General features: G+C 50.5%; 1 pseudogene; it reads right to left on the minus strand.

Moving 5' to 3' along the window:
* Positions 1–2,041: 2,041 nt before the first annotated feature.
* Positions 2,042–6,609, minus strand: LOC148515051 (uncharacterized; annotated as a pseudogene).
* Between the last annotated feature and the right edge of the window lie 1,670 nt (positions 6,610–8,279).

The following is an 8,279-nucleotide window of genomic DNA, read 5'->3' on the forward strand; positions in this document are numbered from 1 at the left end:
TGTATGGGATATCCAGGGTAATAGAGAATGAGATCCTTTAGGGAATAGCCAAATGATACCCGTTGCTTAATGTAATAAATGCTGTTATATGCGATGTATTTACTCACACAACTTAGTTGAACTGGGACACTCACCACTTGTATAGAGACACTCACCGCTCGTCAGCGGGTGTCTACCAGCCAGTCGTCAGGATGTTTCCAGTCACACACCGCAACTATTGGACCCCCGACTTCTGCGGACAGGTCTGGTATCCCCACGGTTGCCGGGACACCTGTGTTGGTGGGAAGCGAGCGGACGCTCCAGTTTCTGTAGATGCAGTTATGCGGTGTGCTGGCTGTGAAAGGTGAGGCAGCCGGAAGCAGTGTTCAACAATGTGTCAGCTGAACAGGTATGTCTGCGGCAAAAAGAGATGGGTACGGACTGAGGGGGACATTCAGACCGCTCGTGAGCGCAGGACGCTCGCAAGCGTGTTGATGTTGCCCCACTGCGCATGCGCACGATGGAGGGAGTTCTGTCGTGCGCATGCGCGAGACCCGGATAGCGACGGGCTCTCCGTCGCTCCGGGTCTCGCACCAAAGGGGGCGTGCTGTCGATGTTGAGTGACAGCATGCCCCCTTTGGTGGGCGTGCCGGGGGCGTGGCTGCCAGACGGAGGCGTTCCCATGGGAACGCCTACCGTCTGAAGCCGGTCCCACTGACATCACTAGTGATGTCAGCGGGAGTGATTTTAGCTCTGATAGAGCCAAAATCACTCCAGGGCTTGCGGCAGCGAGACCCTACCGCAGGGTCTCCGTCACAAGCCCGATGGTCACGATGGTCTTGACCATCGCGACCATCATCATGGACGCTCGCATAAGCTGTGGGTGGTAACCCACAGCTATGCGAGCGTCCATAAGGCCGCTCTATTTTCATGTAGGAGGGCCCTGATTCAGAGCGAGCGCTCTGGTCAGAGCGTCTGGCTCTGAATCAGGCCCTGAATACCAAATCCACGGCCAGGACGGGCCGATGCAGAGTAATCCAGCAGCTCCAAACTGGTTAAGATTAGCAGCGGGTACAGTGGGTACAGTGGCAAATCAAAATAGCAAGCCAGAGATAAAGAAAAGCACCAATGTGGAAATCCTTGACACGTTTCTCCGGGTTGAATCCTCCCGGTTTCCTCAGAAGGTAATGTCCACTGGGCCGGGTTAGAGTTTAAGTAGCTGAGATAATCAACCCAATGATTAACAAATGTTTTAATCATGTTATTTATGTTCTATCGTGCCCATGCATGAAACAATATGTGGGCCGGACCACTAGGAAGTTCAATTTGCGCCTCCTTGAGCACAGACGCAACATCATCAATCGGGTTGCGAAACATAGTGTTAGTCGTCACTTCATACAGACACAAGCTGATCCAAAATAGGGGCAACTCAGGTAAAATAGAGCCAGTTTGTACAGGGGCCTCCAAATTGCCTCTTTTTCCTGCCAGTACAGGTACGGACTGTGGGGATACCGGGTGACCTGGGTATCCTGGGGTTCAGGGATCACACAGTGGAGCAGGTTATAATGAAGGAATGATGAACTTTATTCATGGAGACACAGAAATCCAGCAAACAGTAAGCAGGGTTATATCATTACAGTCCACTCAGAGTTCAGCAAAGTCCTTTCCAGCTGCTGTATATCTCCTCCCTACCTGGCCAGCTGTAACAGGGCACACAGAGCTGCTATATATCTTAAGACACTGAGAGGGGACAACACCCCAACCTCCAGAGTCACACTGTAGTCACACACTATCCCACAATTCCCCTTGCTGCACCACCCTTCTTCCCTCTCTCTCGCTCATTGGTGGGCTCAGGTGTCAGTCTTTGCAGAGAGGAAGGAGGAGGGCTTTGTAACAGGAACACTCCCTTGCTGTCTGCTGCTGACAAGCTTCCTGTATGAGATATGCAGACTGAGGTCTTCAATTTAAGAACACAGAAATGGGTCATGGGGTTAACTCTTTTCAACATGCAGGCAAGTCCTAGAAGTCCTTTTCCCTTGTCTCCTCACATACCTCCCCCTTCTTAAATCGAGGAGACAGACATGGTCCCAATGTTGGAGTCCTGAATGTCGACTCGGCCCGAGGGTCTGCAAAGCTTGATATTTGTTTCCTCACATCTGGATAGCCCATCAGCATTGTTCTCGTCCCTTTTTGTGAGAAATGGAAAAGTTGAAACTTTGTAACGCCAGACTCCACCTCAACAACCTCCCATTTTCCTCCGAGGTTCTGTTTAGCCAATACAACGGGTTATGGTTAGTGACAACAGTAAATTCCCATAAAGATATGGTTGTAGCTTCTTTAAGGCCCAGGCTATAGCTAGACATTCTTTTTCTATAGTGGCGTAGGCTCTCTCTTGGTCAGCTAGTTTACGGGATAGATAGACAATTGGATGTTCCCTACCGTCTTCTCCCACTTGACTCAACACTGTCCCAAGTCCACACCCTGATGCGTCTGTCTGCACAATAAACTTTCTGTTGTAGTCAGGGGCAGCCAACACTGGGGCTCGAGTCAGCAAGTCTTTTAAGGTGTTGAAAGCTTGCTCACATTCAACAGTCCATTCAATATTTCGAGGATATCTCTTTTTGGTCAAGTCCGTCAGAGCCTTGGCCACGGTGCTGTAATGTGGTATAAATTTCCTGTAATAGCCAGCGACACCAAGGAACGTCCGCACTTGTTTCTGGTTGATAGGTTGGTGCCAATTGGCAATAGCCTCCACCTTTGCCGGATCAGGTCTGATAGCACCTCCTCCGACCCGATGTCCTAGGTACTGAACCTCAGCCATCCCCATCTGACACTTATCTGGGCGTATGGCGAGTCCAGCCTGTCTAATCCTCTTCAGCAATTCTGTCACCTGAGTTAAATACTCCTCCCAGGTATGGCTGAAGATGGCAATGTCGTCTAGGTAGGCTTGGGCAAAGTCTTGACACCCCTCCGGGAGGTCATTAACCATTCGCTGGATTGTGGCAGGGGCGTTCTTCATCCCGAAAGGCATGGTAGTCCTTCCGGTGTGATGAAGGCAGAATGCTACTGTGCCTCTTTGGTAAGTGGGATTTGCCAGTAGCCTTTGCTCAAGTCCAGTGTTGAGACAAACTCAGCCCCTCCAATCCGATCCAGTAGCTCATCAACACGGGGCATAGGGTAAGCGTCAGTGGTGGTGACTTCGCTCAATTTGCGATAGTCCACACAAAACCGTGTGGTTCCATCTTTCTTGGGAACCAACACAACCCCAGCAGCCCATGGGCTTTTAGATGGCACTATGACTCCCAAAGCTAGCATCTCCTCTATCTCAGCCTTTACCTGCCTCATAACAACCGGAGTCATCTGGTAAGCGACTTGTCGGATGGGCCTAGCACCTCCAGTGTCCACATGGTGGGCAGTCAGATGAGTTCGACCAGGTAGACAAGAAATCTGGGCCTGTTCAGCCTCTAAGATCCTCCACATCTCCTGCTGCTGGACTGCATTCAACTGTTGTCCCACCTGGACTGATTCCACTCCTTTCTTCTCTTTAGCAGCTCCCAAAAGGTCAAGCAATGGATCAGTTTCTGGTGTTTCCATTGGAGGACAACATACCGCCATTGTTACTGCTTGACGATCACGATAGGCCTTCATTCGATTTATGTGGAAGGTGCGTAGGTGCTTCCCTCCCTTATCCAGGGCAATCATGTAATTGACCAGTCCGGTGCGCCTTACCACGGTATACGGTCCTTCCCACGTGGCCTGCAGTTTGTTTCTTCACACTGGGATAAGCACCATTACTTTTTGCCCTGGATACAACTCTCGGTCTTGAGCGTGGGCATCATACCATTCCTTTTGTCTCTCTTGTGATTCCCTGAGATGCTCTTGGGTTAACTGTAGCAATCTTCTCATGCAGTTCCGCATATTCTCCACATATTGTAAAATGGGCTGCTGGTGTTCTTGGAAAGTTCCCTCCCAGCTCTCTTTGACCAGGTCTAGAGGCCCCCACACTTTCCGGCCATACAAAAGTTCAAATGGGGAATATCCAGTAGATGCCTGGTGGACTTCCTGATAAGTGAATAGAAGCTGTTGCAGGGCTCTCTCCCAGTCCCTCCCTTCGGACTGCACGTAAGCTTGTAGAAGTCTTTTTAGCGTTCCATTGAAACATTCACAGAGTCCGTTCGTCTGTGGATGATAAGAGGTGGTCCGAAGAGGTCGAACCCTCCACTTTTCCCACAGGGTTTGCATTAGTTCACCTTGGAATTGGGGTCCTTGATCTGTGACAACTTCCTGTGGGTATCCAAGCCGACTGAATATGTCTGTCAATGCTTGCACAACATGTTCTGTGTCAATAGAGGACAGGGCCACAGCCTCAGGATACCGTGTAGCAAAGTCCACCAGCGTTAGAATGTACTTTTTTCCCGTATGACTGGGAATAGCTAATGGTCCGACTAGGTCTATGGCAACACGGGCAAAGGGTTCCCCTATAATAGGTAATGGGTGCAGAGGAGCTTTTCGCTGGGGTTTCCCCAGTCTCTGGCAGGTATCGCAGGTGTCTCGATACTGCTTAACGTCTCTAGAGATCCGTGGCCAGAAGAAATTCCGCAACAGTCGGGCCAGTGTTTTACGCGTGCCAAAATGCCCGCCCGCTGGAATGTCATGAGCAAGGGCTAGTAATTGTGCTCTGTATGGTGTAGGTACCACCAACTGTTTACTGAGCATGACTGTTTCCTGTCCAGACTGAGGAACAACCACTCGGTACAGCAATTCCTCTTCCCAAACTATCTTGCTCCCATCGGCTGTTTCCAATTCCAGGTCGGCTGTGCTCCTTAATTTACTTAGGGAGGGGTCTGTCCGTTGGGCCTGTCGAAACTTGCTCCGGTCCACCTCCCCCAAGTCTGTCTCTGAAGTACTGGACAAGGGACTGGAATCACTCACCATTGTGGTTGGGGTACGTTGGTTCTGCTCTGAATCTGTCACCTGGGTCACTGCTCTTTGGGTTTGGCTCCGGGTCACCACTTGAACGTAGCGTGTCACCAGTCGCTGTCCCAGATCATTCCTGAGGATGACCATGGCTGGTAGCCCCTTGAGTCCTCCGACCTCCACGATTCCTTGATCGGCTCCCCAGTCGAGATGTATCTTGGTGACAGGAATATCGGTATGTTGTCCCCCGGGGGTGGCAATTCATACATACTGTCCAGGAATCACCCGGGAGGAGGGAATCGGGTCTGGCTCAATCAATGTGAGTGAGGCCCCAGAATCTCGTAGGCCCTGTACCCGCTGGTCCTCTACCAACACAGGCTGTAAGTGCCCCTGCATATTCTGAGTTGCCTGCTCCTCCCCCAGAACCAGGTCTACAATATACACCCCATCCATCATCTCAACCGCATCTGACTGGATGACTGCCTTGCAATAATCCTCCATGGGATAACATACCACAGAGACTGGGGCCGGTCTAGCCCCAGGGAATGGCCCTCGCATGCGTGGACAGTCCCTCAACAAGTGTCCTGGTTGATTGCAGCGGTAACACTTCCGAGGTTCTGGGTTAGCCACTTTGAATCTGGGTGGTTGATAAGAGATGTTTTTGATAGGGCCTCTTTTACTACTATCATTGATGCGCAGTTCTCTGTCAGGGAGCTTCTCCACTCGTGGGGGTCTTGTACCACCTGTTGCACTGAAGACTCTCCATTGGGGACGGTTAGCTATATATTCATCAGCCCATTCTGCAGCTTGTTCAGGTGTGCTGGACTTCCGGTCTGCAACCCACTCCCGTACCTCTGCTGCCATCTTAATCATTAGTTGCTCTACCACAATTAGGTTGATGATCTGCTCCATGGTAGAGGCCTGTCTACTCTTGAGCCATTTTCCACAAGCTTGCCGTAGCTGACTTGCAAACTCTTGGTAGGAAGCAGTCCCACTTTGGCTCAGTGTCCTGAATTTGAGACAATAAGATTCTGCAGTGATCTGAAACTTAGCCAGCAATGCCTTCTTTATGCAGGTGTAGATTCCACATTCCTGGGGAGTTAGAGCCCTGTAGGCTTCCAAAGCCCTACCGGTGAGACTTGGCCCCAAGTACTTGGGCCATTCAGCTGGCTCTATCCCGTGCACTCCCATGAGATTCTCAAAGATCTGGAGGTGAGTATCAATGTCTGTTTCATTCTCTCGAAATGTGGGAACATCCTTAAATCCCAAGCGCCGCTTCTCTTGTTCAGCCCCTCTGGGCGACAGCACAGTTTCGCTGCTAGTAGGGATTTGTACCCCTAATATTGCTTGGATCACTCCAGCTCTCTCTTGTGTAGTTGCACTTTCACCTAGCGCCCCCAGCCAGCTCTGTAGTAGGGCGGGATTAGCGGTGGTTGACTCGGGTAACCGACTGGAAGAAGTGCTTCCACTGCCTGTCGGTCCTTCTTCATCATCACTCAGGTGGTCGGGATCCTCTGGGTGTGCACGATCCCATTCCAACAACCGCAGTACCAGAATCTCCCGGGTGTCAGTCGCATTATAAGTAATTCCTTTCATCCTGCAAAATCCTTGCAGGTGTGGTTTCCGGGCTGTCCGGTAAAACTTCTCCTGCTCTCTCATAACGTTTTCAATTTGGCTGCCGGTTGCAACTCCTGACTGACTCTCCATGCTGATATTCTCTGGTGTTAGCACTGTTTCTACTCACTCCCCTGAAATTACTGCAGGAACTGTGTGACATCCCACCACTGCCGCCAAATGTGAGGATACTGGGTGACCTGGGTATCCTGGGGTTCAGGGATCACACAGTGGAGCAGGTTATAATGAAGGAATGATGAACTTTATTCATGGAGACACAGAAATCCAGCAAACAGTAAGCAGGGTTATATCATTACAGTCCACTCAGAGTTCAGCAAAGTCCTTTCCAGCTGCTGTATATCTCCTCCCTACCTGGCCAGCTGTAACAGGGCACACAGAGCTGCTATATATCTTAAGACACTGAGAGGGGACAACACCCCAACCTCCAGAGTCACACTGTAGTCACACACTATCCCACAATTCCCCTTGCTGCACCACCCTTCTTCCCTCTCTCTCACTCATTGGTGGGCTCAGGTGTCAGTCTTTGCAGAGAGGAAGGAGGAGGGCTTTGTAACAGGAACACTCCCTTGCTGTCTGCTGCTGACAAGCTTCCTGTATGAGATATGCAGACTGAGGTCTTCAATTTAAGAACACAGAAATGGGTCATGGGGTTAACTCTTTTCAACATGCAGGCAAGTACTAGAAGTCCTTTTCCCTTGTCTCCTCACACGGACTGTCTGACATGCCTACTTGGATGCTGTCACCGATGTAATCCTCCACCATTCTGTCAATGGTGACAGTATCATATGTAGTGACATGTCAGAAATTGTTGCCAGGTCCTTCAGTCCAGACCAGATGTCCAAACTTGGTCCTGCCTGCCCTGCATCACCGCCAGCGGGTTGCTTAGGATACCTAACTTGTTTCCTGGCAGTGTCTGAACTGACTTCACGTGTGGCAAGTTCGAAAGGCTGGAGAACCTTGCACAACATGGAAATCATTCTCCACTGCGCTTGAGTCAGGTGCATACCCCCCCTTTGCCTATGTCATAGGTGGATGTATAGGCTTGAATGGCCTTTTGCTGCTCCTCCATCCTCTGAAGCATATAGAGGGTTGAGTTCCACCGCGTCACAACCTCTTGGTTCAGGTGATGGCGGGGCAGGTTCAAGAGTGTTTGCTGGTGCTCCAGTCTTCAGCACGCAGTTGTTGAATGATGAAAGTGGGCGAAAAATTTTCAGGACACCCAAAGCGCCTCCTGCACGCCCCTGTCATTTTTCAGAAAATTCTGCACCACCAAATTTATTGTGTGAGCAAAACATGGGACGTGCTCCATTTTGCCCAGCTGTAATGCCCGTACAATATTGGTGGCGTTGTCAGATATCACAAATCCCCAGGAGAGTCTAAGTGGGGTAAGCCACTGGGCGATGATTTCCCTCAGTTTCTCAAAGAGGTTGTCGGCGGTGTGCCTCTTACTGAAACCAGTGATACACAGCGTAGCCTGCCTTGGAACGAGCTGGAGTGTCTGAGATGCTGCTACTGGTGACGCTGCTGTTCTTGCTGTGTAAGGTGATACATCTACCCAGTGGGCTGTCACAGTCATATAGTCCTTAGTCTGCCCTGTTCCACTTGTCCACATGTCTGTGGTTAAGTGGACATTGGGTACAACTGCATTTTTTAGGATACTGAGGACACTTTTTCTGACGTTTCTGTACACTCGGTATCGCCTGCCTAGTAAAGTGGAATCTAGATGGGATTTGGTACCGGGGACACAC

Source organism: Taudactylus pleione, unplaced genomic scaffold, assembly GCF_031769625.1.
Source record: "Taudactylus pleione unplaced genomic scaffold, aTauple2 ptg000256l, whole genome shotgun sequence".
Lineage (NCBI taxonomy): Eukaryota > Metazoa > Chordata > Amphibia > Anura > Myobatrachidae > Taudactylus > Taudactylus pleione.